At 47.6% G+C, this 25727-nt stretch overlaps 1 protein-coding gene and 1 long non-coding RNA gene across 3 annotated transcripts in view; one reads left to right on the top strand and one right to left on the bottom strand.

Annotated features, from left to right (window-relative positions):
- The window catches only part of KCNH6 (potassium voltage-gated channel subfamily H member 6), a 247120-nt gene that overhangs the window by 195389 nt on the left and 26004 nt on the right, over nucleotides 1-25727 (bottom strand). The window lies entirely within an intron of this gene.
- The window catches only part of LOC149464587 (uncharacterized), a 145757-nt gene that overhangs the window by 115634 nt on the left and 4396 nt on the right, over nucleotides 1-25727 (top strand). Inside the window, exon 2 of the long non-coding RNA XR_016312366.1 lies at nucleotides 21015-21072. This is a non-coding gene — a long non-coding RNA (uncharacterized LOC149464587). The remainder of the gene's footprint in view (nucleotides 1-21014; nucleotides 21073-25727) is intronic.

Below are 25727 nucleotides of genomic sequence, written 5' to 3' on the forward strand. Positions count from 1 at the left end.
TGACAACCAAAGAATGAAACTGTCTGTGGTCTACATTATTATGATAGGCCCAACAAGGTCATTATTAACATAGGCTTGGCTGATCATTAATAATAGAGATGAGCGAATCGAAGTATCCGAAGTGGAATTCGAGTCGAATATCGGAAAAATTTCGATTCGTGCCGAATCGAAATTTTTCAGAAAATGGCGGCTGACATGTGCGGCGACGGAGCGGGGATGTCTGGGAAGGCGCGCAGACAAGGCGCGCTGACCCATAATGCATTCCTCAACTACATGTGATCGCATCAGCCTATCAGCAGCCAGCCAGCCAGCACTGTGTAATGGTCGAGCTATAAATAGCGGCCATTTTGGAATTCTTCATTTGCCTGCAGTTATTGAACAGAGGCAGACCGCTCTGTACTAGGGACAGGGACAGAGTTAGGGCCACAGAAACGATAATTGGGGACAGAGAAAAGTTACTTAGGGACAGAGAACCATTACTCAGGGACACAGACTTGTTAATGAGGGCCACAGAATCGTTATTTAGGGACAAAGAAACGCTAGTTAGGGCCACAGAATTCATAATCAGGGACAGACAGAATTGTTACTCAGTGCCAGAGAATTGTTACTTAGGGCCACAGAAACGTTATTAGGGCCACAGAATTGTTACTCAGGGACAGACAGAATTGTTACTGAGTGCCAGAGAATTGTTACTCAGGGACAGACAGAATTGTTACTGAGTGCCAGAGAATTGTTACTTAGGGCCACAGAAACTTTAATTAGGGCCACAGAATTTTTACTCAGGGACAGACAGAATTGTTACTGAGTGCCAGAGAATTGTTACTCAGGGACAGACAGAATTGTTACTGAGTGCCAGAGAATTGTTACTTAGGGCCACAGAAACTTTACTTAGGGCCACAGAATTGTTACTCGCACAGACACAGAATTGTTACTCGCACAGACACAGAATTGTTACTGAAGGCCACAGAACTGTTACTTAGGGCCACAGAATTGTTACTCGCACAGACACAGAATTGTTACTCGCACAGACACAGAACTGTTACTGAGGGCCACAGAACTGTTACTTAGGGCCACAGAATTGTTACTCGCACAGACACAGAATTGTTACTCAGGGCCACAGAACTGTTACTTAGGGACAAAGAAACGCTAGTTAGGACCACAGAATTCATACTCAGGGACAGACAGAATTGTTACTGAGTGCCAGAGAATTGTTACTCAGGGACAGACAGAATTGTTACGGAGTGCCAGAGAATTGTTACTCAGGGCCACAGAAACTTTACTTAGGGCCTGAGAATTTTTACTCAGGGACAGACAGAATTGTTACTGAGTGCCAGAGAATTGTTACTCAGGGACAGACAGAATTGTTACGGAGTGCCAGAGAATTGTTACTCAGGGCCACAGAAACTTTACTTAGGGCCAGAGAATTTTTACTCAGGGACAGACAGAATTGTTACTGAGTGCCAGAGAATTGTTACTCAGGGACAGACAGAATTGTTACGGAGTGCCAGAGAATTGTTACTTAGGGCCACAGAAACTTTACTTAGGGCCACAGAATTGTTACTCGCACAGACACAGAATTGTTACTCGCACAGACACAGAACTGTTACTGAGGGCCACAGAAACTTTACTTAGGGACAAAGAAACGCTAGTTAGGGCCACGGAATTCATACTCAGGGACAGACAGAATTGTTACGGAGTGCCAGAGAATTGTTACTCAGGGCCACAGAAACTTTACTTAGGGCCACAGAATTTTTACTCAGGGACAGACAGAATTGTTACTGAGTGCCAGAGAATTGTTACTTAGGGCCACAGAAACTTTAATTAGGGCCACAGAATTTTTACTCAGGGACAGACAGAATTGTTACTGAGTGCCAGAGAATTGTTACTTAGGGCCACAGAAACTTTATTTAGGGCCACAGAATTTTTACTCAGGGACAGACAGAATTGTTACTGAGTGCCAGAGAATTGTTACTCAGGGACAGACAGAATTGTTACTGAGTGCCAGAGAATTGTTACTTAGGGCCACAGAAACTTTACTTAGGGCCACAGAATTTTTACTCAGGGACAGACAGAATTGTTACTCAGTGCCAGAGAATTGTTACTCAGGGACAGACAGAATTGTTACTGAGTGCCAGAGAATTGTTACTCAGGGCCCCAGAAACTTTACTTAGGGCCACAGAATTTTTACTCAGGGACAGACAGAATTGTTACTGAGTGCCAGAGAATTGTTACTCAGGGACAGACAGAATTGTTACTGAGTGCCAGAGAATTGTTACTTAGGGCCACAGAAACTTTACTTAGGGCCACAGAATTGTTACTCGCACAGACACAGAATTGTTACTCGCACAGACACAGAACTGTTACTGAGGGCCACAGAAACTTTACTTAGGGACAAAGAAACGCTAGTTAGGGCCACGGAATTCATACTCAGGGACAGACAGAATTGTTACGGAGTGCCAGAGAATTGTTATTCAGGGCCACAGAAACTTTACTTAGGGCCACAGAATTTTTACTCAGGGACAGACAGAATTGTTACTGAGTGCCAGAGAATTGTTACTCAGGGACAGACAGAATTGTTACGGAGTGTCAGAGAATTGTTACTCAGGGACAGACAGAATTGTTACTGAGTGCCAGAGAATTGTTACTTAGGGCCACAGAAACTTTAATTAGGGCCACAGAATTTTTACTCAGGGACAGACAGAATTGTTACTGAGTGCCAGAGAATTGTTACTCAGGGACAGACAGAATTGTTACTGAGTGCCAGAGAATTGTTACTTAGGGCCACAGAAACTTTACTTAGGGCCACAGAATTTTTACTCAGGGACAGACAGAATTGTTACTCAGTGCCAGAGAATTGTTACTCAGGGACAGACAGAATTGTTACTGAGTGCCAGAGAATTGTTACTCAGGGCCCCAGAAACTTTACTTAGGGCCACAGAATTTTTACTCAGGGACAGACAGAATTGTTACTGAGTGCCAGAGAATTGTTACTCAGGGACAGACAGAATTGTTACTGAGTGCCAGAGAATTGTTACTTAGGGCCACAGAAACTTTACTTAGGGCCACAGAATTGTTACTCGCACAGACACAGAATTGTTACTCGCACAGACACAGAACTGTTACTGAGGGCCACAGAAACTTTACTTAGGGACAAAGAAACGCTAGTTAGGGCCACGGAATTCATACTCAGGGACAGACAGAATTGTTACGGAGTGCCAGAGAATTGTTACTCAGGGCCACAGAAACTTTACTTAGGGCCACAGAATTTTTACTCAGGGACAGACAGAATTGTTACGGAGTGCCAGAGAATTGTTACTCAGGGACAGACAGAATTGTTACTGAGTGCCAGAGAATTGTTACTTAGGGCCACAGAAACTTTAATTAGGGCCACAGAATTTTTACTCAGGGACAGACAGAATTGTTACTGAGTGCCAGAGAATTGTTACTCAGGGACAGACAGAATTGTTACCGAGTGCCAGAGAATTGTTACTCAGGGACAGACAGAATTGTTACTGAGTGCCAGAGAATTGTTACTTAGGGCCACAGAAACTTTAATTAGGGCCACAGAATTTTTACTCAGGGACAGACAGAATTGTTACTGAGTGCCAGAGAATTGTTACTCAGGGACAGACAGAATTGTTACGGAGTGCCAGAGAATTGTTACTCAGGGCCACAGAAACTTTACTTAGGGCCAGAGAATTTTTACTCAGGGACAGACAGAATTGTTACTGAGTGCCAGAGAATTGTTACTCAGGGACAGACAGAATTGTTACCGAGTGCCAGAGAATTGTTACTCAGGGACAGACAGAATTGTTACTGAGTGCCAGAGAATTGTTACTTAGGGCCACAGAAACTTTAATTAGGGCCACAGAATTTTTACTCAGGGACAGACAGAATTGTTACTGAGTGCCAGAGAATTGTTACTCAGGGACAGACAGAATTGTTACGGAGTGCCAGAGAATTGTTACTCAGGGCCACAGAAACTTTACTTAGGGCCAGAGAATTTTTACTCAGGGACAGACAGAATTGTTACTGAGTGCCAGAGAATTGTTACTCAGGGACAGACAGAATTGTTACTGAGTGCCAGATAATTGTTACTCAGGGCCCCAGAAACTTTACTTAGGGCCACAGAATTTTTACTCAGGGACAGACAGAATTGTTACTGAGTGCCAGAGAATTGTTACTCAGGGACAGACAGAATTGTTACTGAGTGCCAAAGAATTGTTACTTAGGGCCACAGAAACTTTACTTAGGGCCACAGAATTGTTACTCGCACAGACACAGAATTGTTACTGAGGGCCACAGAACTGTTACTTGGGGCCACAGAAACGTTAATCAGGGACACAGAATTGTTACTGAGGGCCACAGAACTGTTACTTAGGGCCACAGAATTGTTACTCGCACAGACACAGAATTGTTACTCAGGGACACAGAATTGTTACTCAGGGACACATAATCGTTTAATTAAAGAGTATGTCAGACAACATGCAGAGGAGTGGCAGAGGAGGCAATGTTTTAGGAGCGAGCAGACGTGGCAGCAGAGGAAGGGGTCGAGGCAGCACTATTCGCAGCCAGAGGCCAGTGCTCCCGGTGTCATCCAGCGGTCGTGTCTCCACCGACAACCCTGCCGTCGTCGATTGGTTGGCTCGGTCGTCTTCCTCTTCCCAGGTCACCTCTGACACCTACAGCCAACGGTCGGTGGGTACGTCAGACACAACCGTTAGTTGGCATGGCCCGGGACCTAGCCCACTGAAATCACGTGTCCTCTACCTGCCCCTGTCCTTTGGTGTTCCCTCACCAAGCGAAGTATCGCATGCTGTGGGCTCAGCCCCACTGTACAGTGAGGAAGAGCTAACAGAGGGCGGTCAGGAACGGGGGGAGACATCCGCCTTTTCAGCAGCTAGGCGAAGAAGTAGTGGCGAGGAGAGTGGCCCGGTAGCCGGTCTAGAGACAGGTCTGTCTCCTGACCCAGACGCAGCCGAGGGGGCTAGTAGTGAGGCGGAGACCCTACTTGATGATGAGGAGGTTGATCGCACTTGGCAGCCTCGTCGTCATCAGGCAATTTCTTCCGCATCATCAGGAGAAGAGGGTGGCAGCTTGGCAGTGAGCGAAACAGTCGGTGGGTTGCCCAGGAGACAGCAGGAGGGTCGCAGCAGTGTCAGTGGAAGCAGTGTCAGTGGAGCCAAACGGCCACGGAGTAGAGCACCAGCTCCACTGCAGCCTACCACCACGGCCAGTAGTGGTGCCGGTGTGCACGGAGGAAGCAGCAGTCAGCCAGTGAGGAGTATCGGGGGCAAAGTTTCCTACTCGGCGGTGTGGCAATTTTTCGTCAAGCCGCCCGAGGAAGTAAACGTAGCCGTATGTCGACTATGTGGCCAGAAAGTCAAGCGTGGCCAGGGGGCCCATGTTGGGACTATTTGGGCCATGTTGGGACAATGGGAGACCTCCCATTGCTGCTGTCTCCATCGCCACACTCTGCCATGTGCCACTTTCAGGTCTCCTCACACACTGCTGGTGTGTTCAGTTTTTTGACATAGGGTGCTGGCAGATTACGGGCCTCCCATAGCTGCTGCCAGGCCCCTAATCTGCCATAGGCCCCTATATACCGCCTCCTCATGCTGCTGCCAGGTCCAGAGTCTGTCATGGGTCCCTGTACGGCCTCCCATTGCTGCTGTCTCCATCGCCACACTCTGCCATGTGCCACTTTCAGGTCTCCTCACACTGCTGGTGTGTTGAATTTTTTGACATAGGGTGCTGGCAGATTATGGGCCTCCTATAGCTGCTGCCAGGCCCCTAATCTGCCATAGGCCCCTATATACCGCTTCCTCATGCTGCTGCCAGGTCCAGAGTCTCTCATGCCATGTGCCACTTTCAGGTCTCCTCACACTGCTGGTGTGTTGAATTTTTTGACATAGGGTGCTGGCAGATTATGGGCCTCCCATAGCTGCTGCCAGGCCCCTAATCTGCCATAGGCCCCTATATACCGCCTCCTCATGCTGCTGCCAGGTCCAGAGTCTGTCATGGGTCCCTGTACGGCCTCCCATTGCTGCTGTCTCCATCACCACACTCTGCCATGTGCCACTTTCAGGTCTCCTCACACACTGCTGGTGTGTAGAATTTTTTGACATAGGGTGCTGGCAGATTATGGGCCTCCCATTGCTGCTGCCAGGCCCCTAATCTGCCATAGGCCCCTATATACCGCTTCCTCATGCTGCTGCCAGGTCCAGAGTCTCTCATGCCATGTGCCACTTTCAGGTCTCCTCACACTGCTGGTGTGTAGAATTTTTTGACATAGGGTGCTGGCAGATTAAGGGCCTCCCATAGCTGCTGCCAGGCCCCTAATCTGCCATAGGCCCCTATATACCGCCTCCTCATGCTGCTGCCAGGTCCAGAGTCTGTCATGGGTCCCTGTACAGCCTCCCATTGCTGCTGTCTCCATCGCCACACTCTGCCATGTGCCACTTTCAGGTCTCCTCACACACTGCTGGTGTGTAGAATTTTTTGACATAGGGTGCTGGCAGATTACGGGCCTCCCATAGCTGCTGCCAGGCCCCTAATCTGCCATAGGCCCCTATATACCGCCTCCTCATGCTGCTGCCAGGTCCAGAGTCTGTCATGGGTCCCTGTACGGCCTCCCATTGCTGCTGTCTCCATCACCACACTCTGCCATGTGCCACTTTCAGGTCTCCTCACACACTGCTGGTGTGTAGAATTTTTTGACATAGGGTGCTGGCAGATTATGGGCCTCCCATTGCTGCTGCCAGGCCCCTAATCTGCCATAGGCCCCTATATACCGCTTCCTCATGCTGCTGCCAGGTCCAGAGTCTCTCATGCCATGTGCCACTTTCAGGTCTCCTCACACTGCTGGTGTGTAGAATTTTTTGACATAGGGTGCTGGCAGATTAAGGGCCTCCCATAGCTGCTGCCAGGCCCCTAATCTGCCATAGGCCCCTATATACCGCCTCCTCATGCTGCTGCCAGGTCCAGAGTCTGTCATGGGTCCCTGTACGGCCTCCCATTGCTGCTGTCTCCATCGCCACACTCTGCCATGTGCCACTTTCAGGTCTCCTCACACTGCTGGTGTGTTGAATTTTTTGACATAGGGTGCTGGCAGATTATGGGCCTCCTATAGCTGCTGCCAGGCCCCTAATCTGCCATAGGCCCCTATATACCGCTTCCTCATGCTGCTGCCAGGTCCAGAGTCTCTCATGCCATGTGCCACTTTCAGGTCTCCTCACACTGCTGGTGTGTTGAATTTTTTGACATAGGGTGCTGGCAGATTACGGGCCTCCCATAGCTGCTGCCAGGCCCCTAATCTGCCATAGGCCCCTATATACCGCCTCCTCATGCTGCTGCCAGGTCCAGAGTCTGTCATGGGTCCCTGTACGGCCTCCCATTGCTGCTGTCTCCATCACCACACTCTGCCATGTGCCACTTTCAGGTCTCCTCACACACTGCTGGTGTGTAGAATTTTTTGACATAGGGTGCTGGCAGATTATGGGCCTCCCATTGCTGCTGCCAGGCCCCTAATCTGCCATAGGCCCCTATATACCGCTTCCTCATGCTGCTGCCAGGTCCAGAGTCTCTCATGCCATGTGCCACTTTCAGGTCTCCTCACACTGCTGGTGTGTAGAATTTTTTGACATAGGGTGCTGGCAGATTAAGGGCCTCCCATAGCTGCTGCCAGGCCCCTAATCTGCCATAGGCCCCTATATACCGCCTCCTCATGCTGCTGCCAGGTCCAGAGTCTGTCATGGGTCCCTGTACGGCCTCCCATTGCTGCTGTCTCCATCGCCACACTCTGCCATGTGCCACTTTCAGGTCTCCTCACACTGCTGGTGTGTTGAATTTTTTGACATAGGGTGCTGGCAGATTATGGGCCTCCTATAGCTGCTGCCAGGCCCCTAATCTGCCATAGGCCCCTATATACCGCTTCCTCATGCTGCTGCCAGGTCCAGAGTCTCTCATGCCATGTGCCACTTTCAGGTCTCCTCACACTGCTGGTGTGTTGAATTTTTTGACATAGGGTGCTGGCAGATTATGGGCCTCCCATAGCTGCTGCCAGGCCCCTAATCTGCCATAGGCCCCTATATACCGCCTCCTCATGCTGCTGCCAGGTCCAGAGTCTGTCATGGGTCCCTGTACGGCCTCCCATTGCTGCTGTCTCCATCACCACACTCTGCCATGTGCCACTTTCAGGTCTCCTCACACACTGCTGGTGTGTAGAATTTTTTGACATAGGGTGCTGGCAGATTAAGGGCCTCCCATAGCTGCTGCCAGGCCCCTAATCTGCCATAGGCCCCTATATACCGCCTCCTCATGCTGCTGCCAGGTCCAGAGTCTGTCATGGGTCCCTGTACGGCCTCCCATTGCTGCTGTCTCCATCGCCACACTCTGCCATGTGCCACTTTCAGGTCTCCTCACACACTGCTGGTGTGTAGAGTTTTTTGACATAGGGTGCTGGCAGATTACGGGCCTCCCATAGCTGCTGCCAGGCCCCTAATCTGCCATAGACCCCTATATACCGCCTCCTCATGCTGCTGCCAGGTCCAGAGTCTGTCATGGGTCCCTGTACGGCCTCCCATTGCTGCTGTCTCCATCACCACACTCTGCCATGTGCCACTTTCAGGTCTCCTCACACACTGCTGGTGTGTAGAATTTTTTGACATAGGGTGCTGGCAGATTAAGGGCCTCCCATAGCTGCTGCCAGGCCCCTAATCTGCCATAGGCCCCTATATACCGCCTCCTCATGCTGCTGCCAGGTCCAGAGTCTGTCATGGGTCCCTGTACGGCCTCCCATTGCTGCTGTCTCCATCGCCACACTCTGCCATGTGCCACTTTCTGGTCTCCTCACACACTGCTGGTGTGTAGAATTTTTTGACATAGGGTGCTGGCAGATTACGGGCCTCCCATAGCTGCTGCCAGGCCCCTAATCTGCCATAGGCCCCTATATACCGCCTCCTCATGCTGCTGCCAGATCCAGAGTCTGTCATGGGTCCCTGTACGGCCTCCCATTGCTGCTGTCTCCATCACCACACTCTGCCATGTGCCACTTTCAGGTCTCCTCACACACTGCTGGTGTGTAGAATTTTTTGACATAGGGTGCTGGCAGATTAAGGGCCTCCCATAGCTGCTGCCAGGCCCCTAATCTGCCATAGGCCCCTATATACCGCCTCCTCATGCTGCTGCCAGGTCCAGAGTCTGTTATGGGTCCCTGTACGGCCTCCCATTGCTGCTGTCTCCATCGCCACACTCTGCCATGTGCCACTTTCAGGTCTCCTCACACACTGCTGGTGTGTAGAATTTTTTGACATAGGGTGCTGGCAGATTACGGGCCTCCCATAGCTGCTGCCAGGCCCCTAATCTGCCATAGGCCCCTATATACTGCCTCCTCATGCTGCTGCCAGGTCCAGAGTCTGTCATGGGTCCCTGTACGGCCTCCCATTGCTGCTGTCTCCATCGCCACACTCTGCCATGTGCCACTTTCAGGTCTCCTCACACTGCTGGTGTGTTGAATTTTTTGACATAGGGTGCTGGCAGATTATGGGCCTCCTATAGCTGCTGCCAGGCCCCTAATCTGCCATAGGCCCCTATATACCGCTTCCTCATGCTGCTGCCAGGTCCAGAGTCTCTCATGCCATGTGCCACTTTCAGGTCTCCTCACACTGCTGGTGTGTTGAATTTTTTGACATAGGGTGCTGGCAGATTACGGGCCTCCCATAGCTGCTGCCAGGCCCCTAATCTGCCATAGGCCCCTATATACCGCCTCCTCATGCTGCTGCCAGGTCCAGAGTCTGTCATGGGTCCCTGTACGGCCTCCCATTGCTGCTGTCTCCATCACCACACTCTGCCATGTGCCACTTTCAGGTCTCCTCACACACTGCTGGTGTGTAGAATTTTTTGACATAGGGTGCTGGCAGATTATGGGCCTCCCATTGCTGCTGCCAGGCCCCTAATCTGCCATAGGCCCCTATATACCGCTTCCTCATGCTGCTGCCAGGTCCAGAGTCTCTCATGCCATGTGCCACTTTCAGGTCTCCTCACACTGCTGGTGTGTAGAATTTTTTGACATAGGGTGCTGGCAGATTAAGGGCCTCCCATAGCTGCTGCCAGGCCCCTAATCTGCCATAGGCCCCTATATACCGCCTCCTCATGCTGCTGCCAGGTCCAGAGTCTGTCATGGGTCCCTGTACGGCCTCCCATTGCTGCTGTCTCCATCGCCACACTCTGCCATGTGCCACTTTCAGGTCTCCTCACACTGCTGGTGTGTTGAATTTTTTGACATAGGGTGCTGGCAGATTATGGGCCTCCTATAGCTGCTGCCAGGCCCCTAATCTGCCATAGGCCCCTATATACCGCTTCCTCATGCTGCTGCCAGGTCCAGAGTCTCTCATGCCATGTGCCACTTTCAGGTCTCCTCACACTGCTGGTGTGTTGAATTTTTTGACATAGGGTGCTGGCAGATTATGGGCCTCCCATAGCTGCTGCCAGGCCCCTAATCTGCCATAGGCCCCTATATACCGCCTCCTCATGCTGCTGCCAGGTCCAGAGTCTGTCATGGGTCCCTGTACGGCCTCCCATTGCTGCTGTCTCCATCACCACACTCTGCCATGTGCCACTTTCAGGTCTCCTCACACACTGCTGGTGTGTAGAATTTTTTGACATAGGGTGCTGGCAGATTAAGGGCCTCCCATAGCTGCTGCCAGGCCCCTAATCTGCCATAGGCCCCTATATACCGCCTCCTCATGCTGCTGCCAGGTCCAGAGTCTGTCATGGGTCCCTGTACGGCCTCCCATTGCTGCTGTCTCCATCGCCACACTCTGCCATGTGCCACTTTCAGGTCTCCTCACACACTGCTGGTGTGTAGAGTTTTTTGACATAGGGTGCTGGCAGATTACGGGCCTCCCATAGCTGCTGCCAGGCCCCTAATCTGCCATAGACCCCTATATACCGCCTCCTCATGCTGCTGCCAGGTCCAGAGTCTGTCATGGGTCCCTGTACGGCCTCCCATTGCTGCTGTCTCCATCACCACACTCTGCCATGTGCCACTTTCAGGTCTCCTCACACACTGCTGGTGTGTAGAATTTTTTGACATAGGGTGCTGGCAGATTAAGGGCCTCCCATAGCTGCTGCCAGGCCCCTAATCTGCCATAGGCCCCTATATACCGCCTCCTCATGCTGCTGCCAGGTCCAGAGTCTGTCATGGGTCCCTGTACGGCCTCCCATTGCTGCTGTCTCCATCGCCACACTCTGCCATGTGCCACTTTCAGGTCTCCTCACACACTGCTGGTGTGTAGAATTTTTTGACATAGGGTGCTGGCAGATTACGGGCCTCCCATAGCTGCTGCCAGGCCCCTAATCTGCCATAGGCCCCTATATACCGCCTCCTCATGCTGCTGCCAGGTCCAGAGTCTGTCATGGGTCCCTGTACGGCCTCCCATTGCTGCTGTCTCCATCACCACACTCTGCCATGTGCCACTTTCAGGTCTCCTCACACACTGCTGGTGTGTAGAATTTTTTGACATAGGGTGCTGGCAGATTAAGGGCCTCCCATAGCTGCTGCCAGGCCCCTAATCTGCCATAGGCCCCTATATACCGCCTCCTCATGCTGCTGCCAGGTCCAGAGTCTGTTATGGGTCCCTGTACGGCCTCCCATTGCTGCTGTCTCCATCGCCACACTCTGCCATGTGCCACTTTCAGGTCTCCTCACACACTGCTGGTGTGTAGAATTTTTTGACATAGGGTGCTGGCAGATTACGGGCCTCCCATAGCTGCTGCCAGGCCCCTAATCTGCCATAGGCCCCTATATACCGCCTCCTCATGCTGCTGCCAGGTCCAGAGTCTGTCATGGGTCCCTGTACGGCCTCCCATTGCTGCTGTCTCCATCGCCACACTCTGCCATGTGCCACTTTCAGGTCTCCTCACACACTGCTGGTGTGTAGAATTTTTTGACATAGGGTGCTGGCAGATTACGGGCCTCCCATAGCTGCTGCCAGGCCCCTAATCTGCCATAGGCCCCTATATACCGCCTCCTCATGCTGCTGCCAGGTCCAGAGTCTGTCATGGGTCCCTGTACGGCCTCCCATTGCTGCTGTCTCCATCACCACACTCTGCCATGTGCCACTTTCAGGTCTCCTCACACACTGCTGGTGTGTAGAATTTTTTGACATAGGGTGCTGGCAGATTATGGGCCTCCCATTGCTGCTGCCAGGCCCCTAATCTGCCATAGGCCCCTATATACCGCTTCCTCATGCTGCTGCCAGGTCCAGAGTCTCTCATGCCATGTGCCACTTTCAGGTCTCCTCACACTGCTGGTGTGTAGAATTTTTTGACATAGGGTGCTGGCAGATTAAGGGCCTCCCATAGCTGCTGCCAGGCCCCTAATCTGCCATAGGCCCCTATATACCGCCTCCTCATGCTGCTGCCAGGTCCAGAGTCTGTCATGGGTCCCTGTACGGCCTCCCATTGCTGCTGTCTCCATCGCCACACTCTGCCATGTGCCACTTTCAGGTCTCCTCACACTGCTGGTGTGTTGAATTTTTTGACATAGGGTGCTGGCAGATTATGGGCCTCCTATAGCTGCTGCCAGGCCCCTAATCTGCCATAGGCCCCTATATACCGCTTCCTCATGCTGCTGCCAGGTCCAGAGTCTCTCATGCCATGTGCCACTTTCAGGTCTCCTCACACTGCTGGTGTGTTGAATTTTTTGACATAGGGTGCTGGCAGATTACGGGCCTCCCATAGCTGCTGCCAGGCCCCTAATCTGCCTTGGGCCCCTATACCGACTCCTCATGCTGTGACGTTGCAACAAGGTGGAATTCAACCCTACATATGTTAGACCGCCTTTACGAACAGCAAAAGGCCATCACAGATTTCCTGATGTTAAAAGCGGATAAAGGTATTCCCTGTGTAACTTAGATGTCAGCCATTGGCAGCTCATGCGTGACACCTGCGCTTGCTCAGGCCCTTTGAGGAGGCCACGCTGTTCGTGAGTCGGCAGGACTATGGGATGAACGACGTCATTCCTCTGTTGCACGTCCTGGAACAAATGCTGTTAACAATGGCTGGTCAGGGTGCGGTAGACGTGGCGCACAGATCTCAACGCCACATGACCCCTGTGGGGGCAGGACAGGAAGAAGAGGAGGAGGTAGAGGAGGACATTGGTGCTCAGGAATTATTGAGTGAAATGGGTGGTTTTTCCACTCAGCGGACAGGAGTGGAGGAGCAGGAGCATCTGGTAGAGGAGGAGGAGGAGGAGGAGACAGAGGACCCAGACGCACCGTGGCAGTATGCTGTGGAGATGGAGGCAGGGAGTCCCTCGCATTCCTTGGCACAAATGGCCCATAGCATGCTCGCTTGCTTGCGTAGCGACAGCCGAATAATAACCATCAGACAGAGGGATGACTTTTGGCTGTCCACCTAGTTGGACCCTCGCTACCGTTCAAAAATGGTGGCCTTTTTCACACCTGCTGAGAGGGAGGCCAAAATAACGTACTATAAAAACCACCTATGTAGTCAGCTGGTCTCTGCCTGTCTGCGCCAACGTCCATCCTCAGACACTGTGGGCCCTGTGCGCTCGCGTTCCGCTGCCATGGCAGCAGGGGAGGGGTGGGGTGGTAGGAGCAGTGGCAGCTCCACCAGCAGCGGCTGCCTCAGTCTGCAGTCGATGATGAGTAGCTTTCTTCACCAGCGCAGTGAGGAAACTACTAACCAGCCGCAGCAGCAGCAGCAGCAGCAGCATCAGGTGGACCTGGAGCAGGACCTCAAACAACAGGCTTAGGCCTACTTGGACAGCACCCTGCCAACCGAGGTAGACAATCCCCTTGACTACTGGGCAACGAAACTTGACCTTTGGCCCCAACTAGCTGAATTTGCCCTTGAAAGGCTGTCATGCCCGGCCAGTAGCGTGGCATCGGAGCGCGTGTTTAGTGCGGCAGGAGGTATTGCAACTCCGCGGAGGACACGACTGTCCACCCAAAGTGTGGAGAGACTGACGTTTGTGAAAATGAATCAGGCGTGGATTAGTCTGGATTTCAAACCACCAGTTCCTGACACAACTGACTAAATCCGCCATGAATCATGCCCCAAACATGTGCCACTTTCAGGTCTCCTCACACTGCTGGTGTGTTCCATTTTTTGTCATAGGGTGCTGGCAGATTACGGGCCTCCCATAGCTGCTGCCAGGCCCCTAATCTGCCATGGGCCCCTATACCGCCTCCTCATGCTGCTGCCAAGTCCAGAGTCTCTCATGGGTCCCTGTACGGCCTCCCATTGCTGCTGTCTCCATCGCCACACTCTGCCATGTGCCACTTTCAGGTCTCACACACTGCTGGTGTGTAGAATTTTTTGACATAGGGTGCTGTCAGATTACGGGCCTCCCATAGCTGCTGCCAGGCCCCTAATCTGCCATAGGCCCCTATATACCGCCTCCTCATGCTGCTGCCAGGTCCAGAGTGTGTCATGGGTCCCTGTACGGCCTCCCATTGCTGCTGTCTCCATCGCCACACTCTGCCATGTGCCACTTTCAGGTCTCCTCACACTGCTGGTGGGTTCCATTTTTTGTCATAGGGTGCTGGCAGATTACGGGCCTCCCATAGCTGCTGCCAGGCCCCTAATCTGCCATGGGCCCCTGTTGTCGCTTGTTGGCATATTCCGCTCGTTCAGATGCTCCTTCTCCTGCTACTCCTCTTCACGGATTCCGTCAGCAGTCTTTCTTGGAATCCGTTTCCAAGAGACAACAGTTTGCGAGCACGCACCAGACGGTGCAGAAACTGAACGTCCTCCTGTCCAAGTTGCTGCTGCCAGGCTCGTAATCTGTCATGCGCCCCTGTACCGCCTCCTCATGCTGCTGCCAGGTCCAGAGTGTGTCATGGGCCCCCGTACCGACTCCAAATGCTGCTGCCAGGCCCGTAATCTGTCATGGGCCCCTGTACCGCCTCCCCATGCTGCTGCCACGTCCAGATTGTGTCATGGGTCCCTGTACGGCCTCCCATTGCTGCTGCCAGGCCTGTAATCTGCCATGGGCCCCCGTACCGACTCCTCATGCTGCTGCCAGGCCCGTAATCTGCCATGGGCCCCTGTACCGCCTCCTCATGCTGCTGCCAGGTCCAGAGTGTGTCATGGGTCCCTGTACGGCCTCCCATTGCTGCTGTCTCTATCGCCACACTCTGCCATGTGCCACTTTCAGGTCTCCTCACACTGCTGGTGGTTTCCATTTTTGTCATAGGGTGCTGTATGGCCTCCCATTGCTGCTGCCTCCACCGCCACACTGTGGCTCCACACTCTGGTTTTGGCCCCGTGACTGCCCAAATGAGTGAAGTGTGCGGTGATTCTAAGATCGACGGCACTCATCTGCATGTCATACTGCCTGACAGTATTATTTCTCTTCCCCAGCAGACTCCAAGGGCATTTAAATTAAAGGTACAGTGTTCAGCACTAATATTAAGTCTCTCTGAAGCCTAGAAACACCCTTTTTTAAGTTAAATTCACAGCGAATATATTCGACTCGAATCGAAATTTTTCTACGAATTCGCCGAATCAGTCGAATCGAATTTTTGAATACTTCGCTCATCTCTAATTAATAACATAAGCTTTGGCTATGGCTGGTCAACAATTGTAATAGACATTTTAAATGTTCAGATTTACTTTCATACATTGTAGTGAATGAATCCAGGATCTGAATAAATTTGTAGCGAGTTGTTCTGCAGAACTTCATCACCCATAAAAAAAAATCCTAAATATAATTAGGAAGGCTGTTGCTAGGTGCAGAAGCAGATCCTTAAGGTATTTCATGTTAAAAAAAAAAGATGTAAAAATAACCATATGTTCAGATTAAAACTTCAAAATCTTAAATGCATACTAAATCTTTTTAAAAGAGTTTTTCATTTTCTGCAAGAAAATAAGGAATTCTCCCACTTGTGATGTGATAACATATATTGTGATCCCCCAGTTCGGACCCCACTAATCACCTATGCCGTTGCTGTGAAAATGCTGCTATGAGGCTTTTGCAAAGCATAGGGCATGATTCTCCTTTTTTAGAGCAACACATCCCTGACCTCTGAAATATAGTGTAACACTGGGACTCTGAAGTCACAGCTTTGTCAAACCAAAAGTTCCTGAGAAGTTCCAAGTGTTCCAGTTGGGCTGATCTGCACTGTTGGTCATTGGACCATAGTTGGAGGCATAAGACATCTTCTTTCTCAGAGTGGAGAACTGCTTCAATGTCATAATTTTATAAATTAAATGATCAATACCCCAGTGTTTCAGGTACTAGTGGAAGCTATAGCTCCCAACTGTCCCTGATTTCGAGGACTGTCTCTGATTTAGAGCAAAGTCCCTCTGTCCTTCTTAGCTCCTCATTTTGATCTTTAAAAAAGTGTTTCCCAGTGCTAAACATTATATCCAACTTCTAAATTGCTGCATTTGTAAGTTTCAAAAGTTAGTATAAAGGAATAGCAGTGGTAACAAAAAAGCACTTGTGGGTTTAACTAACCATATTTGTTGTATAATTCTCCTTTAAGAGGACGTGGAAGGAGGTGTGTCCTTCACATACATATTTTTGTTAATAGGTGTCCCTCACCCCCATCTCAAAAAGTTGGGAGGTATGGTGGAGGCTAGTTAGTCAATGGAGTTATTTAGTTCCATGGTACCTTGCTTCCTGCAGGCACTGATTCCAGTACTGACTCCGCCTCCTCAAACTTCTCCTCTCCTCTGTAGTTCAGAAGGTAGACTCTATGAAATGTGTGACACAGCAGTGCCTACCCACAGGACATAGTGAATACATATGTGTTGCAGAATTCAAGGAAGTAAATATTCACACAGTAAATTTACAAACGTCAGGAGCATTCAGATAAATAAGAGTAATCTAGAAATAATTGAAATATAATGTGGAAATGAATATACACTCACTGGCCTACCTTAGCTTTACAAAGGCTATCCCTACAAACACGTAATGCATGCAGAGTTAGCAGAGCCTTATACAAGCTTTCTATGATACATTTTAATTTTTCACTGATTCACTGAAAAATAATTTAAAGTGAATCTGTCAGCAGGTTAGCCCAGGGGACAATTTTTATATCTTGAAGCAGTGGTGTCTTCTGGGGCACCTTACTCCTTACCACTTAGTTAGAAAATCATCCAGGGAATGAGTGTACATAGTGTGACAGCCCAACCTGCCTCCAAGTCTGACTGTCAGACTGTGAACACTGACTCCCCAGCTGGATTCCATTTTATGCAACAGTTCTGAGTGCAGCAAACCAGCATGGGAGACACCAAAGCTCCCAGCAGAATTAGGTTTCCTCAAGGCTAATGGGATAACCCATTTCTAGATCTCTGCTGTACATAAGTCCACAAGAACTATATCATAAGGTCAAATCCAAACAGCACAATACTTTCTAACAAGTTCATCTTTAAAAAGATGACGGCTATCAGTGGGAAATTTATCTTCAGGAGTTCACCTGGCAAATAAAATAATGAAACCTGCAAAGTGGCAGCCAATCTGGTTTGCTTACTATGCTATAGTCATATGGTATATGGATGGACACGTGGCATAAACTGTATGCTATTTTCCTCAGTATCAAGGTAAAAAAATAATGGGTGGCAGGGATTTTAAAGGGCACAACACAGACAATTGTAAAATTATATAATTGCTTTATTGAACATATAAAAATATGTATAAAGGAAACACAGACTAAGAACCAGTGAAATATATACCAATAGATCAAGAAGTGCTCAATAGCCCTCAAAAGCATTCATGCAGGTTTTATGTGCTCTGTTTTTCTGTGTTCTGGTTTTAAATGGACTTTGCGGGCACTTAGCTCTGAACTGGCCCCTTTTGATCCAAATGCCTATTTTTTTCATTCAATAAATCAACAACAAGAGAATGAAGGCAGTCCAGCTAATTATCTCAGCAAACCTTTTCAGTCTTGGTACAATTCTTAAGAGATTGTTAATTGGCGACAGAAGAAGTGATTGTCCTTAACGTGGGTAATTTCAGAAAGCTGTTATGCCAATGTGATATGTATAGAATTCATACACCGTGATTGCTAAATTCAGTATGTTAGAAAAGTATTTTGTATTCTACAATGTCCTGACTATCTTCTCAAATGAGTTGTGTAGGCATTGTGTATACATTTAGCTAGCTGCTTGATTAATTTCTTGTGTTTACTGAACTGTCTGCCCTTCAGGGGCATATTTTAGGTTTTAAACGCAGAGAAGAGAAATACACATTACCTAAAACAGGTCCTGTATTTCTGATTTCTTTTTTTATTGGTTTCACAATAGCGGTACAAGTATAAGGCACAAAGTGAAGAGGCCACACAGAGCAATACAATCGACTCTTCATTAATAAAGATCTGAGCCTCAGGCTATACAGTATACCTCATCAAATTTGAGCATCTGGTATATCTAAACTGTGTCACATTTAGGAAAGGGGACAGTCCTGCAAAGGGATAGAGCCCCAGGGTATGTGAGTTCTACATACACTGATGTGGTCCTGCAGTAAGTCAAAGGGTTTCCCATATCACCAAATTACTAAGGGAGGGAGAATCAAAGAGCCTGTTGGATGTCCAGGGAGGCCAGCTCCAACCTTTATGTTCCTGCAGCAAACCATTGAGATAGAAAATAATGTATGAGCATTATGCGGGAGCAAAAATCCCCCCCCCCAAAAAAAAAAAAAATAAAATAAAGCACTAATCTGCATGCTAACCCCCTAAGCATATATTGCAATCTTTGCAATCCATAATTCTCACCACATAAAAATTCCACCTCCTCCCAGTACAAATATATCCTTCCCCCCACTGAAATCCCCCTCCCAGCACAAATCTTTGCCTCTCAGGGTACCCTTATATGCCCCTATCTATACATGCAGGAGTGCTGAAGTGGCAGGAGGAAGAGCTGGAGGGGAGAGAGAGCCAAGCCCGCACCTCCTCCCACCTTTCATCTGCTCTTCTGATTCCATTTGTCACTTAAGCTGACAAGAGTAGTGATGCTGCTGTCTCTACTCCTTTTCAACTTGTAGCTGCAGGAACTCTCCATGCAGAACCCCCCCCCCCCCACTTCACACGGTACCAGAGCGCATTTGATCCAAATGCAGGGCAGCCGCCCCTCCTGCCCATACCTTGACCCAGCCCTGCCTGCCTGCCATATCACAAGAACGATGCACTCGTAAGTAGTTGATGTCTGAAGGGGATAGACAGCTTCTACCTTACCTTAAAGGAAGCATGAAGGTTAGGTGCACTACAACTATGAATGTAAAAAAAGCCTGTATACGGTGCCTTGAAAAAGTATTCATACCCCTTGAAATTTTCCACATTTTGCCATGTTACAACCAACAACGTAAATGTATTTTATGGGGATTTTATGTGCCACAAAGTGGCACATAATTGTGAAGTGAAAGGAAATGATAAATGGTTTTCAAAATATTTTACAAATAAATATCTGAAAAGTGTGGTGTGCTTTTGTTTTCAGCCCCCTTTACTCTGATACCCCTAACTAAAATCTAGTGGAACCAATTACCTTCAGAAGTCACCTAATTAGTAAATAGAGTCCACCTGTGTGTAATTTAATCTCAGTATAAATACAGCTGTTCTATGAAGCCCTCAGAGGTTTGCTAGAGAACATTAGTGAACAAACAGCATCATGAAGGCAAAGGAACACACCAGACAGGTCAGGGATAAAGTTGTGGATAAGCTTAAAGCAGGGCCAGGTTATAAAAAAAATATCCCAAGCTTTGAACTTCTCACGGAGTACTGTTCAATCCATCATCCGAAAATAGAAAGAGTACGGCACAACTGCAAACCTACCAAGATATGGCCGTCCACCTAAACTGACAGGCCAGGCAAGAAGAGCATTAATCAGAGAAGCAGCCAAAAGGCCTATGGTAACTCTGGAGGAGCTGCAGAGATCCACAGCTCAGGAAGGAGAATTTGTCTACGGGACAACTATTAGTCGTGCACTCCACAAATCTGGCCTTTATGGAAGAGTGGCAAGAAGAAAGCCATTGTTCACTTTCCAGCAGGACAATGACCCTATACATACAGCCAGATCTACAATGGAATGGTTTAGATCAAAGATCATGTATTAGAATGGCCCAGTCAAAGTCCAGACCTAAATCCAATTGAGAATCTGTGGCAAGACTGATCCAATCTGACAGAGCTTGAAATATTTTGCAAAGAAGAATGTGCAAAAATGTCCCTCTGTAGATGTACAAAGTTGGTAGAGACATCCTCAAAAAAGACTTGCAGCTGGAATTGCAGTGAAAGGTGGTTCTACAAAGTATTGACTCCGGGGGGCTGAATACACCACACTTTTCACATATTTATTTGTAAAAAATTTTGAAAACCATTTCTCATTTTCCTGCCACTTCACAATTATGTGCCACTTTGTGTTGGTCTGTAACAATAAATCCCAATAAAATACATTTACATTTTTGGTTGTAACATGACAAAATGTGGAAAATTTCAAGGGGTATGAATACTTTTTCAAGGCACTGTACATTTTATAATTTCATTTTCTGAGTATACTGTTAACAACTGTCAGCAAAGGCTTTATTTCAGTATATATGTATTCCCATTTAGAAACACATCGTACCGCTGATTAAGTTACAAAAGAGCTGGACATTTATATCTGCTTATATTCCTGCACATGGAGTTGTACTCTGTTGCATTTACCTCCTATTAAACATTCATCTTGGGCAAAACAGAAGTGCTGCTAAAAACCTGCTATTGTGGGAATGGAATGAATGAGACTGAATTAATCAGCACAACTGCTATTATGTCAATTGTCTTGGAGTTGAAAAATACAGCAGATTTCAGCAAAATGTGAGATCAAGGCAGGAAAAAAAATCCCCGATCAAAAATATGAATATATATACAAAAACACATCCAGGAGTTATTTATAAACCATATTCCTTCTTCTTGTTCTCAGGGAGCATCTTCCCCAGCTGCCTGTGTTTTTTTTCTCATGTATAGTTTACTTGTTAATTAGTTTTTCATTTTATTTGTTTTACTGTGTAGGAAATGGGATTATGCAGAGTTAGTTCCTGGATGGTGCAGCCACAGATTGACATATGAGGTGAGAGACATTTAGTAGAAAGACTTTACAGTGTTTATATGAAATCATAGGCATAATCAGGCCTGTTCAAACACAAAAGGAAATTATTTTCTTAACTTCCAAAAAAAGAAAATTGCAGTCCACCCAAATCATGTTTCATTGCCTGTTGACCTCTTACAATTCCTATGTATTCCAATCACTATTAACGCTCATGTACACGGGGTTTTTAAAAAACTCTTCTGACAGCTGGAAACTGACTGCTATAAAACGTAGATAACCTCAGGAGACTCTCCCGAATGCCCAGAATGCACTGAAAAATATTAAATCCACTAAAAAAGGCTACTAAAATACAGCATTAGTTATTTTATCAAGTCATGCTGTATTTTAGTAGTGAAAAGCATGCGTTGATGTTTCATCTGTCAGCGGGATTCCCCACTGACAAATGAATGTAAAAGAAAGAATTGCCGGCAATGAAAAAATAATTTTAAAAAACCTTGTGGGGTCCCCCCTCCATCTATCCCAAGCCCTTCGAGTCTGGTATGGATATTGAGGGAAAGCCCCACGCCAACATTTTAAAAAAAAATGGCGTGGGGGTCCCCCCAAAATCCATACCAAACCCTTGTCCGATCATGCAGCCTGGCAGGTCAGGAAAGGGGGGGCAAGCGAGTGCCCCCCCCTCCTGAACCATACCAGGCCACATGCCCTCAACATGGGGGGGTGCTTTGGGGTAGGGGGAGCTCCCCCCCAAAGCACCTTGTCCCCATGTTGATGGGGACAAGGGGCTCTTCCCCACAACCCTGGGTTGTGGTTGTGGGGGTGTACGGGCTTATCAGAATCTGGAAGCCCCCTTTAGCAAGGGGGCCCCCAGATCCCATGTGAATGAGTATGGGGTACATGGTACCACTACCCATTCACAAAAAAAAAGCTGTAGTGTGAAAAAAGAGATTCTTTGACAAGTCCTTTATTAAAAGAAGGAAAATAAAAGACTGTCCCCGAAGTAGATCCAACGTCAATCATGATGCCTGCCGCCGCCACTAGAAAAAGAGCAGAAGAAGGATCTGCTTCCGACGTTGGCTCCCGGCCGTCTGCCGCTACGCCAGTGTTTCTCAACTCCAGTCCTCATGGACCCCCAACAGGTCATGTTTTCAGGATTTCCCTCAGATGAAACAGCTGTGGTAATTACTAAGGCAGTGAAACTGATCAAATCACCTGTGCAAAATAATGGAAATCCTGAAAACATGACCTGTTGGGGGTCCATGAGGACTGGAGTTGAGAAACACTGCGCTACGCTGACTTGACAGTTCTTAAATATGTAAAGGGGGGGCTTCCAGATTCTGATAAGCTCCCCGCCCGCAGACCCCCCACAACCACAGCCCAGGATTGTGGGAAACAGGCCCTTGGTCCCAATCAACATGGGGGCACAGGAGTTGCTGGTGTCCGGGGTGCAGTGCAGATGCGTACACCCCCACTGGATGATCTCCCTGCAAGTGAGTGAGGTGGAGCCTCATATAGTGTGGGGGGAGGAGAGGAGAGGGATGAAAGTGGGATGTGGATGGGGGATGTAGAGGTAAGCAGCCGTGGAAGAAGGCTGCACTCTTCACTCTGTGCACCCTCTGCACTCTTCACTCTGCGCACCCCTGAACTCTGCACTCTGTATTGCCCCTTTGAGACCCTCCTACTGTTGATGAAATTTGACTACACCCACTATTTAATATGATTTGAAGTGTGTGTGTGTGTGTGTGTGTGTGTGTGTGTAGGGGGGGGGGTTCGTTGTTGAGTTCCTGCACCAATTTATGAGAAAAAAAGCCCTGCTTGAAAGTACAGCAACCCATAACAACCAAAGAGTCAGTATCTGTCAGAGGTCTGATTTCAATAAAAAGACATTGGTTACATTGATAGGGGTTGCTGCATTTGCTGTTTGCACTGCATTATTAAATAATCTCATGATGTTCCCTTATCTACTTTTCTAATTCCTCCTTAATTAACTCTTCCATGGATTAGCTGTCTTCATACAAACCCATGCTTACAAAAATGTCGAGTAGACAAGGCTGTTTTTTTTCCCTATATTTTGCTCTAATTTTTGAAAATTTATGTGAACTGCATTTTATGGGCCATAATGAACTGTGTCATGTCAATGCTCTACTGTTTTGAAGGTGTTATAACCGCTTGTGCATTAGACACTTTTCTCTGCCTTAACACCTATTTATATGTGGAGGAGCAGTTCACTGAGCTGAGAAACTTTGCTGTGTACAGTTAATGATGCTCTGAGAGCTTCCAGTTTGTTCCAACAATACCCATATCCCTTGCTTTCGATAACAAATACAAAAGACTCTTCAGTGTTAGCGGAATGCAGCTAGAGGTAATTAATGGCACTGCAGTTCACATTTACACATGCGTGTGGCAATACAGCTCTGAAATTTTGTTTAATGGAAATTCTAGTTTATAACTTATTGTCATACCGTATATCAAACCTATCGCTGCATAATAGATATGCTGTAAGTAAATCAGAAGCTTTTTCATTTTGTATAGAGTATGGAAGTGTTAAAGGAAATCTATGGTCACAACATACACTTTCATGTTATAACATCAGCATTGTAATAGTAATACAAACAATAGTTATATTCGACAATCCAATATAAGCTTACTTGAAACATTCCCCTTCATGTTGTGAATGTTGTGCCTGTCTACTGGCGGTCTATTGCCACAACTTCCTGGATTACCTGCATGCTTTGCAGCTTCTCCTCTGATGTTACAGTGTTACTAAACCCATGACCCTGCATTCACTATATCCGGTCTTCCAAAGACAGTACACAGAACATGGAAATGCAATTATTTTAGTAAAGATTGTAAGCTCTAAGGAGCAGGGCCCTCTGAGGCTTCCTGTATCCTATTGTATTGTAAACGTACTGTTTGCCCTCACTTTGTAAACCGCTGTGCAAACTGTTGGCACTATATAAATCCTGTATAATAATAATAATAATAATCATAATAAATATAAACTGCTAAATACCTTTTCTCATCAATAGTATATAGCAGTCTTGTGACTTCTATCAGTGTCTGGCCAAGCACTGGTTAATCTTGTAGAAGGAGTTTTCATTCTTCTCTGACTGTCCTATGAGGCTGCATGGCACCTGACTCTCTGTATGGACAGTGCTGACTGGTCCTGTTCCAATCACATGCACCCTCCCCCCCTCCAAAAAAAAAACCTCTCTAGAAATATACACCAAATAGAGCATGTGCACACTTGCCACTGCTGCTTTGTGCTATGGCTGATGGATTGGGGACAGTAAAAGAAGGGGAGGCTCGGAGAGGACAGGATCAAACAGCCTTTTTACACAATATGGAGAATTAATACCTTAGATTCCACAGTGAGTATAACAAGCATGCTTTAATGCATATACAGACTATTTTTTACTGTTGCGGGTTTAGTAACACTTTCACTCTCAATTGCTAAGTACTACATATCCCATAGTAACTTGCTGCCTTCAAGCAATGCTTCCTGTACTGACATTCTTCCTGAAACTCCTCCTCTCAGCACCTCTGTAGTTCAGAAGGCAGGCTCAGGGAAATGAAAACAGCAGTGCCTACCCACAGGACATAGTGAATACATATCACATACTTCAAGGAAGTCATTCTGTGGGGATGTCCAAAGTAAATTTACAAACTTGAAGATTTTTCAGAGTAATAGGAGTAGGCTACTTTGCTTTTAAACATTTGCCAGGTTTTCATTGCTGTGTGTCACCACGGGGCAGTTATCCTTTCCCCTCTTTGTCCTGGCAACCATTTTCACTAAGAGAGAAAGTAATAGGAAATTCAAATATTTACAGTGGAAATCTTCCAATGGGGACACCTGTTCCAATGACAGCTGTTTCCATTCACTTCGAAAAGATTAGCAGTAACTTCCTGTTGTAGCTGGGCAAAATGAAGTGGGAGGAACATAGACAGCAAAAAGAATAAACTGACAGAGGTGCTAACTCTCCCCCACTCTATCAAAGCTTGGGATCTAAAGATAATTTAAGCACATACAAAGAAATAAATTAATTAATAGTGAGACATCCATCTGTTATTTTTCTCTTCCTTAAAGCTGACAACCTTTCTTCCTCAGGATAAGATATTCTAAACCAAGAAAGTCACTTATACCCAAAAATAGTATGTAAATAGATAATATCAGGATCATCAAGATAGACTGTGGGCAGTGAGCATAGAAGTCACCTGAATCTACTTGAGCTGTCTACCCAATGACAGACGTAGAGTGAACTATAAACACCTGAAGGGTGGCCCAGCTACGGTGAGAGATAGTATGACAATATGGGGTTGATTTACCAAAACTGGAGGGTGCAAAATCTGGTGCAGCTGTGCATGATAGCCAATCAGCTTCTAACTTCAGCTTGTTCAATTAAGCTTTGATAATAAAACGTGGAAGCTGACTGGTTTCTATGCAGAACTGCACCAGATTTTGCACTCCCCAGTTTTAATAAAATAACCCCTTTGCATTTTAGGTTTCAATTCAATAAATATTGAGAGGAAAGAGAAAACCTTTTAAATAGTTCCAATCCAGTGCAGTGTGTTAAGGTTTAAATAAACTACTTTTTACATTCATTCATGTTTTGGTTGCAAAGGTGTCCAAGCTGTTTATATACACTTCACATTGAGATCTTTAGTTCAGATATTCCATC

This window comes from Staurois parvus, unplaced genomic scaffold (assembly GCF_062004578.1).
Source record: "Staurois parvus isolate SC_StPar_1 unplaced genomic scaffold, SC_StPar_1.0 ptg000151l, whole genome shotgun sequence".
In the NCBI taxonomy this organism is placed as follows: Eukaryota; Metazoa; Chordata; class Amphibia; order Anura; family Ranidae; genus Staurois; species Staurois parvus.